General features: G+C 43.7%; 1 long non-coding RNA gene across 1 annotated transcript; it reads left to right on the top strand.

Moving 5' to 3' along the window:
- Positions 1 to 18,013: 18,013 nt before the first annotated feature.
- On the top strand, positions 18,014 to 24,928 carry LOC123190388 (uncharacterized). The gene is made up of 3 exons (XR_006496312.1): positions 18,014 to 21,080; positions 21,232 to 21,493; positions 21,583 to 24,928. It is a non-coding gene; the product is annotated as an uncharacterized lncRNA (long non-coding RNA).
- The last annotated feature ends 119 nt before the right edge of the window (positions 24,929 to 25,047 follow it).

Raw genomic sequence — 25,047 nt, 5'->3', positions numbered from 1 at the left:
CCTTTAATGTCCTTGGGACATGGCATCTTTTCAATAGTGTCGACTTTAGCTTTATCAACTTCAATGCCTCTTTCAGAAATTTTATGCCCCAAGACAATACCTTCATTAACCATAAAGTGGCATTTCTCCCAATTCAGAACAAGATTAGTTTTTTCACATCTTTGCAAAACTCGATCAAGGTTGCTCAAGCAGTCATCAAAAGAGGATCCATAAACGGAGAAATCATCCATGAACACCTCACAAATCTTTTCACAAAAGTCAGAGAATATAGCCATCATGCATCTTTGAAAGGTAGCAGGTGCATTACATAAACCAAAAGGCATACGTCTATAAGCAAAAGTACCGAAAGGGCAAGTAAAAGTGGTCTTTGATTGATCATCAGCCGACACATGTATTTGAGAGAAGCTAGAGTAACCATCTAGAAAGCAAAAATGTGTATGTTTGGATAATCTTTCTAGCATTTGATCAATAAAAGGCAAAGGGTAATGATCTTTTTTAGTAGCCTTATTTAATTTGTGGAAATAAATTACAATCCTATAACCTGTAATAATTCTTTGCGGGATCAATTCATCTTTATCATTAGGAACAACAGTAATACCTCCCTTCTTAGGGACACAATGGACAGGACTTACCCACTGACTATCAGCAACGGGATATATTTGATGGGTTTCGTAGTAATTTCAAAAAAATTCCTACGCACACGCAAGATCATGTGATGCATAGCAACGAGGGGAGAGTATTGTCTACGTACCCAACGCAGACCGACTGCGGAAGCGATGACACGACGTAGAGGAAGTAGTCGTACGTCTTCTCGATACAACCGATCAAGTACCGAATCTACGGCACCTCCGAGTTCGAGCACACGTTCAGCTCGATGACGATCCCCGGACTCCGATCCAGCAAAGTGTCGGGGAAGAGTTCCGTCAGCACGACGGCGTGGTGACGATCTTGATGAACTACAGCAGCAGGGCTTCGCCTAAACTCCGCTACAGTATTATCGAGGTATATGGTGGCAGGGGGCACCGCACACGGCTAAGGAATAGATCACGTGGATCAACTTGTGTCAACTTGTGTGTTTAGAGGTGCCCCTGCCTCTGTATATAAAGGAGGAGAGGAGGGGAGTCTGGCCGGCCAAGGGGGGGAGGCGCAGGAGAGTCCTACTCCCTCTGGGAGTAGGATTCCCCCTCCAATCCTAGTCCAACTAGGATTCCTCGGAGGGGAAAAGAGGAGGAGGGGGCCGGCCACCTCTCCTAGTCCTAATAGGACTAGGGGAAGGGGGGGCGCGCAGCCCATCTAGGGCAGCCCCTTCTCTTTTCCACTAAGGCCCACTATGGCCCAAATAGCTCCCGGGGGGTTCCGGTAACCCTCCCGGTATTCCGGTAAAATCCCGATTTCACCCGGAACACTTCCGATATCTAAATATAGGCTTCCAATATATCAATCTTTACGTCTCGACCATTTTGAGACTCCTCGTCATGTCCGTGATCACATCCGGGACTCCGAACAACCTTCGGTACATCAAAATGCATAAACTCATAATATAACTGTCATCGTAACCTTAAGCGTGCGGACCCTACGGGTTCGAGAACAATGTAGACATGACCGAGACACGTCTCTGGTCAATAACCAATAGCGGGACCTGGATGCCCATATTGGCTCCTACATATTCTACGAAGATCTTTATCGGTCAGACCGCATAACAACATACGTTGTTCCCTTTGTCATCGGTATGTTACTTGCCCGAGATTCGATCGTCGATATCCAATACCTAGTTCAATCTCGTTACCGGCAAGTCTCTTTACTCGTTCCGTAATACATCATCTCACAACTAACATATTAGTTGTAATGCTTGCAAGGCTTATGTGATGTGTATTACCGAGAGGGCCCAGAGATACCTCTCCGACAATCGGAGTGACAAATCCTAATCTCGAAATACGCCAACCCAACATCTACCTTTGGAGACACCTGTAATGCTCCTTTATAATCACCCAGTTACGTTGTGACGTTTGGTAGCACCCAAAGTGTTCCTCCGGTAAACGGGAGTTGCATAATCTCATAGTCATAGGAACATGTATAAGTCATGAAGAAAGCAATAGCAACATACTAAACGATCAGGTGCTAAGCTAATGGAATGGGTCATGTCAATCAGATCATTCAACTAATGATGTGACCTCGTTACTCAAATAACAACTCATTGTTCATGGTCAGGAAACATAACCATCTTTGATTAACGAGCTAGTCAAGTAGAGGCATACTAGTGACACTTTGTTTGTCTATGTATTCACACATGTATTATGTTTCCGGTTAATACAATTCTAGCATGAATAATAAACATTTATCATGAAATAAGGAAATAAATAATAACTTTATTATTGCCTCTAGGGCATATTTCCTTCAGTCTCCCACTTGCACTAGAGTCAATAATCTAGTTCACATCGTCATGTGATTTAACACTAATATTCATATCTGTATATGATTAACACCCATAGTTCACATCATCATGTGACCAACACCCAAAGGGTACTAAGGTGTGATCATGTTTTGCTCGTGAAAGAAGCTTAGTCAACGGGTCTGTCACATTCAGAGCCGTATGCATTTTGCAAATATTCTATGTCTACAATGCTCTGCACGGTGCTACTCTAGCTAATTGCTCCCACTTTCAATATGTATCCAGATTGAGACTTAGAGTCATCTGGATCGGTGTGAAAACTTGCACCGAGGTAACTTTTACGACGGGCTCTTTTATCACCTCCATAATCGAGAAATATTTCCTTAGTCCTCACTAAGGATATTCTTGACCAATGTCTAGTGATCTACTCCTAGATCACTATTGTACTCCCTTGTCAAATACTGAGCAAGGTATACAATAGTTCTGGTATATAGCATAGCATACTTTATAGAACCTATGACTGAGGCATAGGGAATGACTTTTCATTTTTCTATTTTCTGCTGTGGTCGGGATTTGAGTATTACTCAATTTCATACCTTTGCAACACAGGCAAGAACTCTTTCTTTGACTGTTCCATTTTGAACTATTTCAAAATCTTGCCAAGGTATGTACTCATTGAAAATCTTATCAAGCGTCTTGATCTATCTCAATAGATCTTGATGCTTAATATGTAAGTAGCTTTTACTGAGGTCTTTTCCTTTTAAAGAACTCCTTTAAAACACTCCTTTATGCTTTGCAGAAAAATTCTACATCATTTCTGATCAACAATATGTCACTCACATATACTAATCAGAAAGGCTGTAGTGCTCCCACTCACTTTATTGTAAATACAGGCTTCTCAAAAAGTCTGTATAAAACCATATGCTTTGATCAACTCATCAAAGCGTATATTCCAACTCCGAGAGGCTTGCACCAGTCCATAGATGGATCGCTGGAGCTTGCACATTTTGTTAGCACCTTTAGGATTGACAAAACCTTCTGGTTGCATCATATACAACTCTTCTTTAATAAATCCATTAAGGAATGCAGTTTTGTTTATCCATTTGCCAGATTTCATAAAATGCGGCAATTGCTAACATGATTCGGACAGACTTAAGCATAGATACGAGTGAGAAAATCTCATCGTAGTCAACACCTTGAACTTGTCGAAAACCTTTTGCGACAATTCTAGCTTTGTAGATAGTAACACTACTATCAGCGTCCGTCTTCCTCTTGAAGATCCATTTATTCTCAATTGCTTGCTGATCATCGGGCAAGTCAACCAAAGTCCAAACTTTGTTCTCATACATGGATCATATCTCAGATTTCATGGCCTCAAACCATTTCGCGGAATCTGGGCTCATCATCGCTTCTTCATAATTCGTAGGTTCATCATGATCTAGTAGCATGACTTCCAGAATAGGATTACCGTACCACTCTGGCGCGGATCTTACTCTGGTTGATCTACGAGGTTCAGTAGTATCTTGTTCTTGAAGTTTCATGATCATCATCATTAGCTTCCTCACTAACTGGTGTAGGTGTCACAGAAACAGTTTTCTGTGATGTACTACTTTCCAGTAAGGGAGCAGGTACAGTTACCTCGTCAAGTTCTACTTTCCTCCCACTCACTTCTTTCAAGAGAAACCCCTTCTCCAGAAAGTTTCCGAATTTAGCAACAAAAGTCTTGCCTTCGGATCTGTGATAGAAGGTGTATCCAATAGTTTCCTTTGGATATCCTATGAAGACGCACTTCTCCGATTTGAGTTTGAGCTTATCAGGATGAAACTTTTTCATATAAGCATCGCAACCCCAAACTTTAAGAAACGACAGCTTAGGTTTCTTGCCAAACCATAGTTCACATGGTGTCGCCTCAACGGATTTAGATGGTGCCCTATTTAACGTGAATGTAGCTGTCTTTAATGCATAACCCCAAAACGATAGTGGTAGATCGGTAAGAGACATCATAGATTGCACTATATCCAATAAAGTACGGTTATGACGTTCGGACACACCATTATGCTGTGGTGTTCCATGTGGCATGAGTTTGTGAAACTATTCCACATTGTTTTAATTGAAGACCAAACTCGTAACTCAAATATTTGTCTCCGCGATCAGATCGTAGAAACTTTATTTTCTTGTCACGATGATTTTCCACTTCACTCTGAAATTCTTTGAACTGTTCAAATGTTTCAAACTTATGTTTCATCAAGTAGATATCCCCATATCTGCTCAAATCATCTGTGAAGGTCAGAAAATAATGATACCTGCTGCAAGCCTTAATATTCACCGGACCACATACATCAGTATGTATGATCTCCAACAAATCTGTTGCTTGCTTCATTGTTCCGGAGAACGGCGTTTTAGTCATCTTGCCCAAAAGGCATGGTTCGCAAGCATCAAGTGATTCATAATCAAGTGATTCCAAAATCCCATCAGCATGGAGTTTCTTCATGCGCTTTACACCAATATGACCTAAACGGTAGTGCTACAAATAAGTTGCACTATCATTATTAACTTTGCATCTTTTGGTTTCAATATTATGATTATGTGTATCACTACGATCGAGATCCAACGAACTATTTTCATTGGGTGTGTAACCATATAAGGTTTTATTCATGTAAACAGAACAACAATTTATTCTCTTACTTAAATGAATAACCGTATTACAATAAACATGATCAAATCATATTCATGCTCAACGCAAACACCAAATAACACTTATTCAGGTTCAACACTAATCCCGAAAGTATAGGGAGTGTGCGATGATGATCATATCAATCTTGGAACCACTTCCAACACACATCGTCACTTCACCCTTAACTAGTCTCTGTTTATTCTGCAACTCCCGTTTCGAGTTACTAATCTTAGCAACTGAACTAGTATCAAATACTGAGGGGTTGCTATAAACACTAGTAAAGTACACATCAATAACATGTATATAAAATATACTTATGTTCACTTTGCCATCCTTCTTATCTGCCAATCACTTGGGGTAGTTCTGCTTCCAGTGACCAGTCCCTTTGCAGTAGAAACACTTAGTCTCAGGCTTAGGACCAGACTTGGGCTTCTTCACTTGAGCAGCAACTTGCTTGCCGTTCTACTTGAAGTTCCCTTCTTCCCTCTGCCCTTTTCTTGAAACTAGTGGTCTTGTCTACCATCAACACTTGATGTTTTTCTCGATTTCTACCTTCGTCAATTTCCGCATTATGAAGAGCTTGGGAATCGTTTCCGTTATCCCTTGCATATCATAGTTCATCACGAAGTTCTACTAACTTGGTGATGGTGACTAGAGAATTCTGTCAATCACTATCTTATCTGGAAGATTAACTCCCACTTGATTCAAGCGATTGTTGTACTCAGACAATCTGGGCACATGCTCACTAGTTGAGCGATTCTCCTCCATCTTTTAGCTATAGAACTTGTTGGAGACTACATATCTCTCAACTCGGGTATTTGCTTGAAATATTAACTTCAACTCCTGGAACATCTCATATGCTCCATGACGTTCAAAACGTCTTTGAAGTCCCGATTCTAAGCCATTAAGCATGGTGCACTAAACTATCAAGTAGTCATCATATTGAGCTAGCCAAACGTTCATAACATCTGCATCTGCTCCTGCAATAGGTCCGTCACCTAGCGGTGCATCAAGGACATAATTCTTCTGTGCAGCAATGAGGATAAACCTCAGATCACGGATCCAATCCGCATCATTGCTACTAACATCTTTCAACATGATTTTCTCTAGGAACATATCAAAATAAACACAGGGAAGCAACAACGCGAGCTATTGATCTACAACATAATTTGCAAAATACTACCAGGACTAAGTTCATGATAAATTTAAGTTCAATTAATCATATTACTTAAGAACTCCCACTTAGATAGACATCCCTCTAATCCTCTAAGTGATTACGTGATCCAAATCAACTAAACCATGACCGATCATCACGTGAGATGGAGTAGTTTTCAATGGTGAACATCGTTATGTTGATCATATCTACTATATGATTCACGCTCGACCTTTCGGTCTCCGTGTTCCGAGGCCATATCTGTATATGCTAGGCTCGTCAAGTTTAACCTGAGTATTCTGCGTGTGCAAAACTGGCTTGCACCCGTTGTAGATGGACGTAGAGCTTATCACACCCGATCATCACGTAGTGTCTGGGCACGACGAACTTTGGCAACGGTGCATACTCAGGGAGAACACTTCTTGATAATTTAGTGAGAGATCATCTTATAATGCTACCGTAAATCAAAGCAAGATAAGATGCATAAAAAGATAAACATCACATGCAATCAATATAAGTGATATGATATGGCCATCATCATCTTGTGCTTGTGATCTCCATCTCCAGAAGCACCGTCATGATCACCATCGTTACCGGCGCGACACCTTGATCTCCATCGTAGCATCGTTGTCGTCTCGCCAATCTTATGCTTCCACGACTATCACTACCGTTTAGTAATAAAGTAAAGCATTACATCGCGATTGCATTGCATACAATAAAGCGACAACCATATGGCTCCTGCCAGTTGCCGATAACTCGGTTACAAAACATGATCATCTCATACAATAAAATTCAGCATCATGCCTTGACCATATCACATCACAACATGCCCTGCAAAAACAAGTTAGACGTCCTCTACTTTGTTGTTGCATGTTTTACGTGGCTGCTACGGGCTTAAGTAAGAACCAATCTCACCTACGCATCAAAACCACAACGATAGTTTGTCAAATAGACTCCGTTTTAACCTTCTCAAGGACCGGGCGTAGCCATACTCGGTTCAACTAAAGTTGGAGAGACAGTCGCCCGCAAGCCATCTCTGTGCAAAGCACGTCGAGGGAACCGGTCTCGCGTAAGCGTACGCGTAAGGTTGGTCCAGGTCGTCTCGTCCAACAATACCGCCGAACCAAAGTATGACATGCTGGTAGGCAGTATGACTTGTATCGTCCACAACTCACTTGTGTTCTACTCGTGCATATAACATCAACATAAATAACCTAGGCTCGGATGCCACTGATGGGTTTCGTAGTAATTTCAAAAAATTTCCTACGCACACGCAAGATCATGTGATGCATAGCAACGAGGGGAGAGTATTGTCTACGTACCCAACGCAGACCGACTGCGGAAGCGATGACACGACGTAGAGGAAGTAGTCGTACGTCTTCTCGATCCAACTGATCAAGTACCGAATCTACGGCACCTCCGAGTTCGAGCACACGTTCAGCTCGATGACGATCCCCGGACTCCGATCCAGCAAAGTGTCGGGGAAGAGTTCTGTCAGCACGACGGCGTGGTGACGATCTTGATGAACTACAGCAACAGGGCTTCGCCTAAACTCCGCTATAGTATTATCGAGGTATATGGTGGCAGGGGGCACCGCACACGGCTAAGGAATAGATCACGTGGATCAACTTGTGTCAACTTGTGTGTTTAGAGGTTCCCCTGCCTCCGTATATAAAGGAGGAGAGGAGGGGAGGCTGGCCGGCCAAGGGGGGGAGGCGCAGGAGAGTCCTACTCCCTCTGGGAGTAGGATTCCCCCTCCAATCCTAGTCCAACTAGGATTCCTCGGAGGGGAAAAGAGGAGGAGGGGGCCGGCCACCTCTCCTAGTCCTAATAGGACTAGGGGAAGGGGGGGCGTGCAGCCCATCTAGGGCAGCCCCTTCTCTTTTCCACTAAGGCCCACTATGGTCCAAATAGCTCCCGGGGGGTTCCGGTAACCCTCCCGGTATTCCGGTAAAATCCCGATTTCACCCGGAACACTTCCGATATCCAAATATAGGCTTCCAATATATCAATCTTTACGTCTCGACCATTTCGAGACTCCTCGTCATGTCCGTGATCACATCCGGGACTCCGAACAACCTTCGGTACATCAAAATGCATAAACTCATAATATAACTGTCATCGTAACCTTAAGCGTGCGGACCCTACGGGTTCGAGAACAATGTAGACATGACCGAGACACGTCTCTGGTCAATAACCAATAGCGGGACCTGGATGCCCATATTGGCTCCTACATATTCTACGAAGATCTTTATCGGTCAGACCGCATAACAACATACGTTGTTCCCTTTGTCATCGGTATGTTACTTGCCCGAGATTCGATCGTCGATATCCAATACCTAGTTCAATCTCGTTACCGGCAAGTCTCTTTACTCGTTCCGTAATACATCATCTCACAACTAACATATTAGTTGTAATGCTTGCAAGGCTTATGTGATGTGTATTACCGAGAGGGCCCAGAGATACCTCTCCGACAATCGGAGTGACAAATCCTAATCTCGAAATACGCCAACCCAACATCTACCTTTGGAGACACCTGTAATGCTCCTTTATAATCACCCAGTTACGTTGTGACGTTTGGTAGCACCCAAAGTGTTCCTCCGGTAAACGGGAGTTGCATAATCTCATAGTCATAGGAACATGTATAAGTCATGAAGAAAGCAATAGCAACATACTAAACGATCAGGTGCTAAGCTAATGGAATGGGTCATGTCAATCAGATCATTCAACTAATGATGTGACCTCGTTACTCAAATAACAACTCATTGTTCATGGTCAGGAAACATAACCATCTTTGATTAACGAGCTAGTCAAGTAGAGGCATACTAGTGACACTTTGTTTGTCTATGTATTCACACATGTATTATGTTTCCGGTTAATACAATTCTAGCATGAATAATAAACATTTATCATGAAATAAGGAAATAAATAATAACTTTATTATTGCCTCTAGGGCATATTTCCTTCAATATTATACCTGCCTCAAGGAGCTTTAATATTTCCTTTCTTACCACTTCTTTCATCTTAGGATTCAGCCGTCGTTGGTGATCAATAACTGGTTTGGCGTCTTCCTCCAAATTTATTTTGTGTTGACATAGAGTGGGACTAATGCCCTTTAAGATCATCAAGAGTATATCCAATAGCAGCACGGTGCTTCTTCAGAGTTTTCAATAATTTCTCTTCCTCCTTCTCTGAAAGGTTAGCACTAATAATAACATGATATATTTTCTTTTCATCAAGATAAGCATATTTAAGAGTATCAGGTAATGGTTTAAGCTCAAACACGGGATCACCCTTGGGTGGGGGAGGATCCCCTAGGATTTCAACAGGCAACTTGTGTTTCGGAATAGGTCCCTGTTTAAAGAATACTTCATCTATTTCCCTTCTTTCATTCATGAACTTATCATTTTCATGGTCTAGCAAATATTGTTCTAAGGGGTCAGTAGGAGACACAACAATAGAAGCAAGACCAATAATTTCATATTTACTAGGCAATTCTTTATCATGGGGTTGTCTAAGAAATTTAGCAAAATTAAACTCATGAGACATATCCCCTAAACCAACAGAAACAATATGCTTATTGCAGTCTATCTTAGCATTGACAGTATTCAAGAAGGGTCTACCAAATATAATGGAACAAAAGCTATCTTGTGGGGAACCAAGAACAACAAAATCAGCAGGATATTTAACCTTTCCACACAAGACTTCAACATCTCTAACAATCCCAATGGTGAAATAGTATCTCTATTGGCAAGCTTAATGGTAACATCGATATCTTCTATCTCAGCTGGTGCAATATCATGCATAATTTCTTTGTATAAGGAAATAGGTATTGCACTGGCACTAGCACCCATATCACATAAGCCATGATAACAATGATCTCCTATTTTAATAGAAATAACAAACATGCCTACAATAGGTCTGTATTTATTTTTAGCATCAGGTCTAGCAATTCTAGCAGCTTCACCACAGAAGTAAATAACATGCCCACCAATATTATCGGCCAAGAGATCTTTAACCATAGCAATTTTAGGTTCAACTTTAATTTGCTCATGGGGTTTAGGTGTCTTAATATTACTTTTGTTGACCACAGTTGAAGCTTTAGCATGATTCTTTATTCTAACGAGGAAAGGTGGTTTCTCAACATAAGCAGTAGGAACAATAGGATCATTATAAGTGATAGTATTTTCTTCAACTTTAATAGGTGCAACTAATTTTGTTTCAATGGGAGGATTATATTTAAACCACTTCTCCTTAGGGATATCAACATGAGTAGCAAATGATTCACAGAAAGAAGCTACTATCTCAGAGTCAAGTCCATATTTAGTGCTAAATTTACGAAAAACATCGGTATCCATAAAAGATTTAACACAATCAAACTTAGGTGTTATACCTGACTCCTTACCTTCGTCGAGATCCCAATCTTTAGAGTTACGTTTAATTCTCTCCAATAAATTCCATTTGAATTCAATAGTATTCATCATAAAGGAACCAGTACAAGAACTATCAAGCATGGAGCGATTGTTGTTAGAAAGCCGAGCATAAAAATTTTGAATAATCATTTCTCTTGAGAGCTCATGATTGGGGCCTGAATATAACATTGACTTAAGCCTCCCCCAAGCTTGAGCTATGATTTCTCCTTCGCGAGGCCAAAAATTATATATATAATTACGATCACGATGAACGAGATGCATAGGATAAAACCTCTGATGGAATTCCAATTTCAACTGTTTGTAGTCCCATGATCCCATATCATCATATAGCCTATACCATGTCAATGCATCTCCCTTCAAAGATAAAGAGAAGACCTTCTTCTTGATAACATCATCGGGCATACATGCAAGCTTAAATAATCCACAAACTTCATCCACATAGATTAAGTGTAAGACAGGATGCAATGTTCCATCTCCTGCAAAAGGATTAGCTAGCAGTTTCTCTATCATACCCGAAGGAATTTCAAAGTAAACATTTTCAGTAGGTTCAGTGGGTTGAGGGGTAACTAATTGTGGTTCCGGACGAGGTGAAGATACCCCGAACAAGCCCCTCAAAGGATTATGTTCCATAGTAACAAGTGACAGTAAATTTCAGCACACTATATAAATTTTTCCTTACCAAATTCCACCTACCAAAGGCGCTTCACTCCCCGGCAACGGTGCCAGAAAAGAGTCTTGATGACCCACAAGTATAGGGGATCTATCGTAGCCTTTTCGATAAGTAAGAGTGTCGAACCCAACGAGGAGCAGAAGGAAATGATAAGCAGTTTTCAGTAAGGTATTCTCTGCAAGCACTGAAATTATCGGTAACAGATAGTTTTGTGATAAGGTAATTTGTAACGAGTAGCAAGTAATAAAAGTAAATAAGGTGTAGCAAGATGGCCCAATCATTTTTGTAGCAAATGACAAGCCTGGACAAACTCTTATATGAAGGAAAGCGCTCCCGAGGACACATGGGAATTATCGTCAAGCTAGTTTTCATCACGTTCATATGATTCGCGTTTGGTACTTTGATAATATGATATGTGGGTGGACCGGTGCTTGGGTACTTCCCTTACTTGGACAAGCATCCCACTTATGATTAACCCCTATTGAAAGCATCCGCAACTACAACAGAAGTATTAACGTAGACCTAACCATAGCATGAAGCATATGGATCCAAATCAACCCCTTACGAAGCAACGCATAAACTAGGGTTTAAGCTTCTGTCACTCTAGCAACCCATCATCTACTTATTACTTCCCAATTCCTCCCCCTAGGCCCAAACAATGGTGAAGTGTCATGTAGTCGACGTTCACATGACACCACTAGAGGGATGACAACATACATCTAATGAAAATATCAAACGAATACCAAATTCACATGACTACTAATAGCAAGACTTCTCCCATGTCCTCAGGAACAAACGTAACTACTCACAAAGCATATTCATGTTCATAATCATAGGGGTATTAATATGCATAATGGATCTGAACGTATGATCTTCCACCAAATAAACCAACTAGCATCAACTACAAAGAGTAATCAACACTACTAGCAACCCACAGGTATCAATCTGAGATTTGGATACAAAGATTGGATACAAGAGATGAACTAGGGGTTGAGATGAGATGGTGTTGGTGAATATGTTGATGGAGATTGACCCCCTCTCGATGAGAGGATCGTTGGTGATGACGATGGTGATGATTTCCCCCTCCCGGAGGGAAGTTTCCACGGCAGAACAGCTCCGCCGGAGCCCTAGATTGGTTCCGCCAAGGTTCCGCCTCGTGGCGGCGGAGTCTCGTCCCGAAAGCTTGCTTCTGATTTTTTCCTCGACGAAAGACTCCATATAGCAGAAGATGGGCATCGGAGGGCCACCAGGGGGCCCACGAGGCAGGGGCGCGCCCAGGGGGTAGGGCGCGCCCCCACCCTCGTGGCCAGGGTGTGGCCCCCCTCTGGAACTTCTTGCGCTCAGTATTTTTTATATATTCTGGAAATTGCTTCCGTGAAGTTTTAGGACCTTTGGAGTTGTGCAGAATAGGTCTCTAATATTTGCTCCATTTCCAACCCAAAATCCCAGCTGCCGGCATTCTCCCTCTTTATGTAAACCTTGTAAAATAAGAGAGAATATGCATAAGTATTGTGACATAATGTGTAATAACAGTCCATAATGCAATAAATATTGATATAAAAGCATGATGCAAAATGGACGTATCAGTCCTCTCCGGTGGCGCGCCTTGACGACGACGCCGAAGCCGCCCGCCCCGAGCACGCGCGTCACCTCGTAGTCCTAGGTGCTCCCGATGCGCCGTCTGTTGCGGGAGCCGACTGCGTGGTCGTGATCATGGCGCCAATGGCGACTTCAGCCGCGGCAGCTCTCGAGATGGTGGCCATGGGGGTGTTGCTTGCTAGTGCGTGCGCGTTGGAATATGAAGTCACTTACAACAGGAGGTGGGGCACATGCAAACCGACTGCCTATCGAATCGAAGATGTTTTCGTGGCGCGCGCGCAACGCTCAACGCGCTTCCGACTGCTGCTCTGATCGCTGTCGACGAATGGCACTCGGTTTGCTCTGCTCATAGTTACCGCCTCGCCGGAAGATGTATATAAACTTGATGGGGTGGGGGACGTTGTTGTACGCAATCACTTCTTCCTTGTTGAGTATAATGTTTATTAGGAAAGACGAGATAGACTAGGATTTGTTCTGGCTTGTCTTGTACTTTAAGTAGATCATTGTACTTCTATATATATATGCCCACGAGGCTCAAGCAATACAACGAACTATTCCACCAAATCCCTCTCTCCCTTCTAACATGCCTCCCCCACTTCTCCAATCTCCATCCAAAGATCGATCACAGGCCGCCAAAAATCCGCTGCCATGGCCACGCAGATGAGCCCGCTCCGCCGATGGAAGCGCTTCTTCGGCGCCTTCGACTCCATCGACGCCGCCATCGAGGCGGCCGACCCTGACCTGTGCCGCGACTTCCTCCGGCGCGCCAGGGGCGACATCTCCGAAGGGCTCTGCAACACCGCGGACGACGGCAAGGCGGAGCGGCTCTGCGGGGTTCTCGACGGCTTGATGGTAGAGTCCCAGTGACGCCAAAGGTGCTTGCCACCACGGACCTCGCCAAGGCCGTCCGTGCGCTGCAGAAGCACGAGTCCGAGCGGGTCCGTGTCCTCTCCAGAGGCATCGTGAGCGGGTGGAGGGCATCCGCCCTGGACGGCGCCGCCGGAGAGGCCATGCACCAGTCAGACAACTTCAATGCGCCTCAGCCCAAGGAGACCGTCGAGCAGCAGCATGCCTGCGCAACGACGGGGCGGCCTTCCTCCAACGAGATCGTCGGTCACGATTAGCAGCATGCCTCAGCCGATTTTGATGCGAAGAAGAAGAAGAAGAAGAAGAAGAAGACGGTGGAGATCAGCAACAAGGCGTCCGATCTCGTCGGCGGCATCAACATGGCGAAGCCCAAGGAGGTCACCGTCGGTCAGCATGTCATCGTCTCGGCCGATCCAGACGCCAAGGCAATGAAGGCCGCAAAGCGCAAACTCCATGAAAGGTACCAACAAACATGGGATGCCAAGCGGCAGCGCCGGGTACAACTCGTGGAAGCGCCGGAGATGCGGAAGCAGAGGCGGGAGAGAAGCCTGGCGGGGTGCGCCACCTCAATGCGCAAGAAAACCTTCTTCGCCAGTCGCCATCAAGCAGCTTCACAGGGTTTAGCGGGCTAGGCACTACTACTAGGCAGAGTTGAACCGTTGATCGTTGTGTCATCTTGCTCCATCTTGTAACGCAAAGTCATTTTGCGCAGTTGCGGCATGTACCTGTAGATCTTGCACCGCTGGTTTACTCCGCGATTCATGTTAGTGCTGGCCCACCTCATTGTTGTATTTCAATTATATAGAAGCTGTGAAACTTCTCGTATTGGTAATAAGTGAGGAAAGTGGCCGGCCCCCACCAACAACTTTGTGCGAACCAACTTGTGGTTGGATGGTTAAAGGGACCGTGGTATCCCCAGCCCATTAGGGTTCAAATCCTGGTGCTCACATTTATTTCTGGATTTATTTCAGGATTTCCGGCTCAATCTTTCGGAGGTGCTCATAGGGGTAGGGTGTGCGTGTGTGCGTTCATAGTGGTGAGTGTATGCGTCTGTATATGAGCGTTTTGTGTCTGTATGTTAAAAAAAACCAACAACTTTGTGTCAGTTTTACATTTACTCAGCCACTGGAACTGGGACCGCATCCATCTCTTCTCCCCTTCTCTTCCTTCTTCCTCTGCTCCGGTTTCGCCGGAAGTTTCTTCCGCTCCTTATTCCTCTCGCCGTTTTCGCTCTGGTCAACGCTCGTCTGGCACCTGTCCCAATCCTCTCTTCTCTAGATGATGGATAGAAACAGAATCGAATAGCGGCTGAGTTGTAGATATCTCGAATCATGCTGCTGGTAAGTTCTACTTCTTCCATCTTAATAAGTAGATTCAATATCCGAACCTTAGTTCATAATTATTGATATTGAGGAAACCATAACCCTAGAGCTTTAAGAATACATTGCTGTTCTTTTGCTTTTGAGGTTGGTCGTTTTGCTTTTTATTTGTCCAGTCGATTAATTACAGTTCATACGGCCTATATTTTCAGTAAAATTAGCCTGTATTTTTCTGCATATTCTTCCAGACGAATATGAAATGTGAAATATTTTCTTTTTTTCACACGGAACAATGTCAAACCAAGTTATTTTGAGTTATTTTGCTGCATTATTGCCAGGTTCGAAAATATAAACCTTTTTTCTGTATGTCAAAATTATGATGACAATCTTCTGTAAATTAGTTACCTGTTTTTAGGTTTTTTTTTCCAAATGTCAAATTTGTTTTTATCTGTTCTTTACTAATTACTTGATATAAACTGTAAATTAGTTTATATATGTGTCAGAATCTTCATAATTTTAGTGTCTATGAATGCAGAGATGGAGAGGCGAAAATCGCCAAGATCAAAAAAACAAATTCTGTCTGAACCTTCTAGTGATGAATGCGGTGATGACGAAGTTTCGTCTGCATCCAAAAGCAGTACAAATATTAGAACTTCTCCAAAGAAGATTAAGAGGGCTAATAGAAAGGATATAGTTCAGGTAATGATATATTTTTAGCATCCTCTTATATATAGTTACCATGTGCTTACGTTATTATATTATGTGTAGTATGCAGAGCATCAATTGGAAATGTATCCCTCACAGAGTTGCAGGACTTATCAAGAAATTAACACCAAGACAATTGCAATGGGTTAAAGATATGGGATTCCAATCTGTTTTAGATATGCCTAAGTATAAACTGCCGTGTCGGCTGTCGTTATGGTTTGTCAAACAGGTTGACTGTAAAAGCAAGTCCCTGACTTTAAGAAACAGAAGGATTTCTATCTTGGATGCCGTTGAGAATATTTTGAAGTTCCCATCTGGGAAATTGAGGTACCAATGCCTCCTGCTGGAAATCCGAGAGATAAGGCATTCATAAAACTTGAAAAATTCAGGTCTAACAAAGTTGGAAGAGGCCAAACTCTTGCTGAAGAAGAAAAAGAATTGCTAACTTATATTAAGGGCCTGTTTGGTTTCAAATAAGTCACCAACTTATAAGTCGAAAAGTGAAAAAATTGACTTATTTTACCAAACGGACCCAACTTATAAGTCACCCAACTTATAAATCATAAGTTGCTCCACCCCAACTTAAAACTTATAAGTCACCCCGTTTTGCATGGGTCCCACCACCTTTACATAAAAAAATAAGGTGGAAAGATGTGGTCACGTGACTTATACGTCAGGTGACAACCAAACAGGCATGACTTATAAGTCACTGGTTTTAAGTCACCTGACTTGTAAGTCAGGTCCCTAATACTGAAGACAAGGACAAGTTTTGCCTTTCATTTATGGAGATCATATTATGTGCATATTTGGCACTAACCACATGCCACAGTATCAACGAAAGTTATTTGCTTGATGCTTTGTCAGATATGTCCAAAATTCCTCTAATGAATTGGTGTCCTTTGCTGTTGATTATCTAATTAGAGATATCAAAGACACTAGGACAAAAACGGTAAGGAACATTAACCTACAAGGATGTCTACACATCCTTATTGTGAGTACCTAATTATTATTTTCTTGACTTATATTTGGTTTCTACTTAAGAATTTTCTCCATTTGTTTAAATTTATATAGCAAATAATTTATCCTACAATAGAATTTTTTTAGATGTATCATTATTATTTCTCACTATTAGATATGTCAGGTAATGTATGCAGATCTGGTTAAGAACAACATTATCAGTGTACCACCCGGCACACCTCGTATTAAGTGAGATGATTGATCAATTGGAGTCGACTTGTCGTAAGAGAGATCGAGACGACGAACAACTCTTTGAGTCATTTCTGGTGTGCTTCTTGGCTAAACTATTTTCAAAAATGATTACACTAATTATTCATGATTAATGGTTTAAATCTTTTTTTCTATTTTGTTATACATAGGACGAAGAAAAGTTGGCCCAATTCGCTTTAATTGAATCAAATAATATTTCTGAAGAAGAAAGCTCTTCTAATGCTCAGGAAGTTTCTACCCAATAGGATGATGCTCAGGCATCAAGAAGATGTGTGCATTGCGTCAGATAATGTGGTAAAATTCTATTACCAAAAACACTTCTGTATATGTGTAATATATAAACCAACAGATATTTTATTCATTTATTTAGATGAACAGAGAAAACCTAGACAATATTGTTAGGTTGTCCAAACGACGGAGATCTACCAGGAAAAATCAAGAGCTGAAAAATAAAGAAACTTTTAAATAGTTATTGTCCAGATTCTTGTCCAGACGTTGATTTATCAACTAATACCAAAGATGTTTTGGATTAAAGTGATTCTGCACAACCTGCTAAGTCGATCACAAACCAATAGAAGGTTACTTTTGCTCTAGGTTTGGAAATACTTCGAACACCAACTCCCAGTGATTCAGTTATAGATGTTGAAGAACAACGTCATACAAATGTTTCATCAATTCAATCAACAGAAGTTCCCATTGTTGTTGACACTACCGTGAAGTGTAGCATTAATTCAAATGCTGAAATGAATTCTGCCAACCCAGAACCATCAGCTATTCAAGACAAGATATATGGATCAGCCAATGTTAATTGGAAAATGTTTGTTTTCTACCGGATGATTTTTCTCAGGCTTAAACCGCCCGCTACGGGCGCCATGCGTCCTGGTAGGGGCCCGTCCACGTGCCGGTCTTATCTCTTCATCTGGAGCGCGCTCGATCCCCTTCGTCTCTTTTTCACCACAAGCCCGTTTCCAGTAGTCTTATCTCCTAAAAAACCAGTCGATCCCCTTCGTCTTCGCACGTGTATCGCTATGGCTCCGTCCAAGTGCGACCACCATGGTCTGCTTCTCAAGCTTCACATGCTGTTGTTCAAGATCCACAGCGTTGTGACGCGGTGATTTTTTTTGACGAAACAGCCGGCGCTGCAACACAGCCTCGTTGTTGACTTGATTGCTGCCCACGCTGCGACTCGACGGTGCTGCCGGTGTTGCTATGCGACGCTCGTTGACGCCGGTGCTTCGACGCGGCGTTCGCCGGCGCTGCAACGCAGCACACGGGAGGAGAGGTTGAGCTGCTCGCGCGGCTCTGTTGCAACGCAGCACGAAGGCCGGAGTCGGGCGCCGCTCGCCGCCGGTGATGCAACGCAGCACACAAGGAGGAGGCTCGGCTGCTCGCGTCGATGTTGCCCTGGAAGCTTTTGTCGCGCCGCGGGAGCTGCAATGGAGCGCCGCCCGGGCTGCGATGGAGCCGCCGCGGAGCTCCATTGAAGCTTCGCCGGAGTTGATGAAGCGCCGCCCGGGCTGCGATGGAGTCGCCGCGGAGCTCCATTGAAGCTTCGCCGGAGTTGATGAAGCACTGTCGGAGCTAAAACGAAGAGAAGCCGGAGCTACAATGAAGCGCAGCAGGGGGTCGTTGAAGCTTCGCCAGAGTCAATGATGCACCGCCGGAGTTGCAATGAAGCGTCGCCGAAGCTGCAATGAAGCGCAGCGGGGGGTCGTTGAAGCTTCGCCGGAGTCGATGAAGCACCGCCGGAGTTGCAACGAAGCATTGCCGGAGCTGCAATGAAGCGCAGTGGGGGGTCGTCGAAGCTTCGCCGGAGTCGATGAAGCACCACCGAAGCTGCAACGAAGGGTCATCGGAGCTGCAATGAAGCATTGAGGGGTCGTTGAAGCTCCACCGGAGATGCAATGGAGCGTCGCCCTCGCCGGTGATGCAATGGAGCGCCGCCGGACGCCGAAGGTGCTGCCACGGGAGCTGCGAGCGGTGAACGGGTGTTGCACTGGAGAGACGAGGATTCAATTTTCTATTGGGCTGTGCACGTGGCCTAGCTGGCACAACGGACGGCTGCGCAAAGCCTCATCTAACGGCTCACGAGGAGGTTTAAAATTGGCTAGCGTCAGCCGGATGATTTGTAGCAGCGCCCATGTTAATTTGCCAGATAACTCTCTCCCAATTAAACCCATTAACAGTGGCACAAAGGGCGCACTCTGGGGTCATCCACGTGGCAAACCGTGAAGGGCAGGAAAAACAAAGACGTTGTCCAGTTGGATTTGGAGGGTTGGCTTCCTTGCTGCCTAATCACTGGTCGTTTCCTTCGTCCAGAAGGAAGAGGTCATCAGGTATGCCCGCCCGGCCGCCCCGCTCCAACCCACTTCGCTTCCCCACGCACGTCACCTCCTTTCTCTCCTCTTAAACCCACTCGTGGTGGGGTGGGCGTCGCTGCCGCTCCCTCTCTTCTTGAGCCTCCTGCCCCCCTCCCTCTCCTGTGCTCTCTCTTTCCGTTGCCGTCGGGTCCGTGCCCCTGCCGCCACCGCGTGCGCGTGGATGCCGGTGACGAGGATCATTGGGAGGCTGCCGCCGCCATGAAGTCTCACAGGATCCAGCTGTGCTCGTCGTCTCCATGGAGGTCAAAGGAGGAGGAAGGGGAGGCGCTTCTCCGGCCAGATCCGTGACCCCCACGTCGCCATCGACGTCCACCCTCCTTGACATGATCGATCGAGCAGACGTCGCTGAGCTCCACGGCTTCCTCGTCTCCCTCTCGCCAGATGGTATCAAGTTCATCTTCATCCTACAGATGGATCCAACAAGTTCACGTGAGTGATGCCCCTGTTCTTCTCTTGGGTGGTGTTCTTGCTCTGCTTTTGGGCATTCTTGTTTCTAATTTGGTGTTGGTGCAGCAGCTCCACACACATAAGAGCTAGGTGCATACTCTTAGAGCTCTTCTTTTGAATCTATTCATTCTCGAAAATTGCTTAAGCCTTGACTTGACAATATCTCCAACATGAACGTTTGGAGCTTTCTTAGCATTTTGAAGCCAATGGTGCTCTGCGAAATAAAAGTTGATGTCATGAAATTACTTACACGGACGTATAACAAACCAGGGGAAAACAGATGAATAAGAATTCAGAAATACTGGCAAAAAGACAAGATGCTTAAGAAGCGATACCACACTCGAAAAGAATACGAGTTAACGTAACTTCAAGTTACAAAGCAGACCACAATTTTGACCCTAACATTCTTTCAGGTTGTAACACAAATAATAAAATGCCCGAGCTCATCCGAATGACTGAAATTTGTCTATGTTTTGAGTAACAAGTGCACTTAGGTGAAGAAGTTTCTGATCTCAAAACTCTGAATTCTGAAATAACAGAGCTGATTAAGCACAAGTTTTAAGATGGAGAATTTCAGATGCTCTTCTGTTCAAGTTTATGCTTATAGATTCTGCGATGCAGAAAACTATCTGACACAAAAAAACAAAAAAACTGTAATGCGTGCTTCAGATAGGCAGATAAAATCAACACACAGACTTCAGGGTTGGTTACCAAGTCTGTGTGGCAAACAAGTCTGTATGTATGAAGTAACTTGGAACTCAAAGTACTTCATATCAGCTGCACTTCTCCTTTTTCTTGTTTGCTTAGGTGTTTGGAATCTCGATTCATCGATTTGGATGGCAGTAACCCTCAAAGCTCGTCTCTCAGTCCTTACTAGGAAATTCCAGTTTGGTTTCCTTATGATCTTTTACTCCTCTGAATTTTCTCTTTTGCTTGTTGGTTCCCAAGTTCCTCTTCCACCGTTGCTCTGATAGGCCGATTTCCGCAGCGCCGCAACGTAGTACAGAGGTTGTGCACCCAGTATCCCCTTGTTTTTCATGCTCAAATTAAATTGTATAAATGCTGAGGGGAGGACATTTATGTTTGAGAGAGAGGGATGGAAAAGTGGGGATGGAGTAAGAGAAGAGGAAGGAACACGTATGCTGCAGTTCGAGCCCCGTCTTCTATGCTTCTGCTCACTGTGCCAACATCCTCATGGAAGGTCCAAATCGCTGAGGTATTTTTTCTGTCTCCGCTGAACCTGCATGAACCCTGTCTTCTAGCACAATATTTGGCACACAGTATTACCTCATAGAAACTGCTATCCTCTCACTTGAATTGATGGTCTGATGGATATCATGTATATGTCTGTTTGTTACATTTTTCAGATGCTTATTTTCTTAGCTCAGAGTGTCCTCTTAGAAGCGCGGGTGTCGACCCCTATCCACAGAAGTTCAAGGTTGCGATCTCCATCACGGACTATGTGGCCAAGTACAATAGCTTGGGTGCAGGCAGACATTTGCTGACCGCCGGTGAAAGCTTGGCTGGTATTGATTATTTCTATTTGAAAGTAACTGTAGTTAGCACTGGCAAAATATATCTGTGTTACAGGAAGAAAAATGACTGACAAAATTTATACTAGCATACAAGGTTAGTAATTCTAGCAAATACGTTTTTACCTTATTTGATATCACTATTAAGTTTTTTCTGTCATGCGCATTTTGCCATTTCCCCAATAGGTATATTGGCCATCTGAAGGAAAGAAAGCTCAAGGACCAGATGGCAAAAGACCCAGCTAAAGTGGTCTGTAAAGCTGTCATGCGCATGATTCCCCGCAATAAATTGCGTGATGTAAGTGAACAATTGTTCTAAATGAAATCTGTTTGTTTGTTTGTTTGTTGCTATTTCAAGTCCTGCCTAATCTATAATGGTACTTGTGTGTGTGTGTGTGTGTGTGAGAGAGAGAGAGAGAGAGAGATGAACTACCCCTTACTTCAGCATCCGCCCGACCGCAACGAATCGGCTCCTTCCTGCCACCACCAGGTACTCCTCTCTCCTTGATGCTACTGTCGTGCTCGCCCCTACTGATGTTCTTTGCATTTCTTCTTATATTGTGCCTTCTTTCTTTTGTTTTCTCATGCTGCCAATGGTGAGAGGTCCTGTGAGCAGCAAGACAGTGAAGAGGGGATATTTTTCTGCAGCCTCTGTGAAGTCAAGGTATCTTTCTTTCATCTGTTTCTTTTTATGCAAGTAATTTGGTGTTGCAATTTTTATGTAACCTCGTGCCTGGACCTGCTCAGGATGTTGTGATGGTTTATTTGGTGGTCATCTATGTTCACTGTTATTTGTTGATATGGGGGAGGTGGGCAGAAGAATCTTAATTCTTGTTAGGATTACACCTATTAGTTGCAGTTCATAAGCTATGTTGACCTGACTAATGATTTTTTTCTTTAATTATTTTCTTCTATGAACCTGAATGATAGCAAGAAATAAAGCCTCTGTTAGGCGAAGTTGATTATGTTGTAGTACACACTGAGTGCCTCCATAAGAATCTAGATAAAATGCCATAAAAGGTGAGATTAGGCATAGTCTTGATATAGTTTTGTTAAAAGATTTCCATTGATTTTCTGGTTTGGATATACTTATGATTGTTTTCTTCTAACTGCATCTTAATATATGCTTTCGTAGACTGTTCATGATGAAATGATGTATATGAATGTGTGTGACTGAGCTTCCACTTCCAGAAAATGCACACGTACAACAACATGTTTGTTATGGTGCAACTTTAGCTGCACTTGCTATGCCTACTCCTTGCCCTTTTTTCCCCAAGTAAGGATATGCAGGCCTATTTTCTTCTCTAATTAGTACCTATATCTCACATACATTTTGTTTCCTAACATATGTCCAAAGGAGTCTACTTCGATGAATAGTCTTTGATGTGCTCGTAGTTCACTGTTTTAAGATTAAAACAAGCTACTTTTATTCTTCATCACGCCTAAGCATAAAGATATTGTTGGAGTTGCTTAATACATGAAGTAGCAATGATTCCTATATCCTGACAGTGAAAAGATGCCCATGGAGAGTAAGGGTTTAGAAACTATAGAAGATCTGAACATGAAGCTTAATGTGCTAAAATTTGGATTAGTTAGTCCCTCAACTTCTAGAGTGTACAAAATATCCGACTATCACTTCTCAGTGATGCTACCAAAAATTGAAGCTAAGATATCAATTGATGCCATTTTATCATGCATGTACTGAATATGTACATTCAGTCAATGAATGATGGTTGCAATGATTGGTTTGTGTACTTTTTATTCAGATCAATGCATAGGCCACGCGCTGAGTAATCTAACCTCTGAAAGTTATGTGTGAAGTTAAAAAGTGTGCAACAACATATTGGTTTGTTTTTTCTTTTCCAGTGGGTTTATGTCTTCATCGTGCTTCCCAACATTTCTTTTTGGTTACTTTCAACTGGTTAATTATTTTGCAAAATGGTCATTTCTGGTTCCCCGAAATGATTAGAGTTAGTGGGAGGATGGCAAGAGATCAACAAGCATGGGCAGTTACGAATCTGAACATTATATGTGTCAGTCGTAGTTTTGGTTTATATCTTGATTAAAAAATCTATTGTTACTTTTTGGTTGTGTACTCCATTACTTATATATCATGTGCATGCTAGGTATCTTGCCTTTCAGGTTCAGCGCGTCACTAGACATCAGTTGGTGCTCCCAGTGTGAAGTGAGAAGTGGAGAGTGCAGCTAGCTGTAGCATGCATATGGGTGTGCATGTTAAACGAGTAATGAACTCTGTACGACTTAGATATGTGCTGCTATGCAATATATGCTCTCTCGAACCATACCTGTCTACAATCTTTTTTTGTGTGGGTTATCTACAAGGGCGACGCTACGCGTCCGCCGACTGATTTTCTGATTTTATCCGCCGCCTCGACGACCGTTGGATGCCCGACGTGATAGCCGCCCGATCTACTGTCCGCGCCCCGCATGCCCACTAGTTATTTCCCACAACAATCGCTCTGTTGCAGAAACATTAACACTTTTGCTCCTAGCCCCCGATAGATCTGCGCCCCGCACGGTTTCGCAACAAGAGCATTTCCTGCAACAATGCTCTTGTTGCAAGATCTGATCTTCTTTGATTTCCTGCAACAATGCTTTTGTTTTCTGAAGCTCCATCTAGCAAATTCCATCAACAATCTTCGATGAGCTCTTGTTTCTGAAAAAACTAGCTATGATCCACTCTGAATCATGAACACATGCGTGAAAAAACAATAGCTCTGTTTCGGAAACAGTAGCTCTGATTCAGAAACAATAGCTCAGTTTCAGAAACGGCTCCGGCGACTCCGGCGAAGCTGCGACAACGACGGAGCGGGAGGCGGGGCCGCTGTTGTGCTTCTCAATTGCGCTTGAAGCAACGATAAATGTAGAAGCAGAAGCGGCATCCGGAGTTGCAGCAAGCTTGGTTGAGTGCGGGGGCAGCGGGTACACGAGAGAGAGAGCAGAGGAAGAGATGAGGATGAAAATTCTCGGTGGAGAGGATGGATAAGGTTGGGACATGGGGAGTGAGACGGGACCACTAGGGCACGTGGCGTGTCAAACAACATTGTTACGTGCATGACAAGGAGGTAGCCGCACCAGATCATCTTAGGTAGTTGGTAGATTTGGTTAGCTAGGATCTATCCTTATCTTCCTTTTGTAATCTTATCTCTACCTAGCTTCCTCTCCAAGATGTAATCTAAACTGTATGCGCTATCAGGAGGTGCGCCCCTGCCTATAAACACGTACGGCGTCCCCTCGAGTAGAGGTACGACGCTTTCCGCCATCGCACATGGTAATCAGAGCCCTTCTCTTCCACGTCTAAACCCTAGAACTCCATCCAGTGCAACTATGTCGTCTTCCTCTTCCTCCGGTGCCTCCCAGGCTGGTCCCAATGGCCAAGTCACGGAGAGGCTCTCCCGCACCAACTACGTCCTCTGGCGCGCGCAGATCATGCCGCAGCTGAGGGGCGCGGGTGTCTTCGGCTACGTCGACGGCACGACACCGGAGCCGGCCAAGATCCTCCACACCAAGGACAAAGATGGGAAGGAATCCTCTGAGCCAAATCCCCTCCACTCTATCTGGGTGCGAGAGGACCAGCAGGTGCTCGGGTACCTGCTGAACAACCTCACCAAGGAGGTGCTCGTGCAGGTG

The sequence above is a fragment of the Triticum aestivum genome, chromosome 2A, assembly GCF_018294505.1.
Source record: "Triticum aestivum cultivar Chinese Spring chromosome 2A, IWGSC CS RefSeq v2.1, whole genome shotgun sequence".
NCBI lineage: Eukaryota > Viridiplantae > Streptophyta > Magnoliopsida > Poales > Poaceae > Triticum > Triticum aestivum.
The sequence above is the reverse complement of the archived record's forward strand: the minus strand, read 5'-3'. Positions and strand labels throughout refer to the sequence as shown.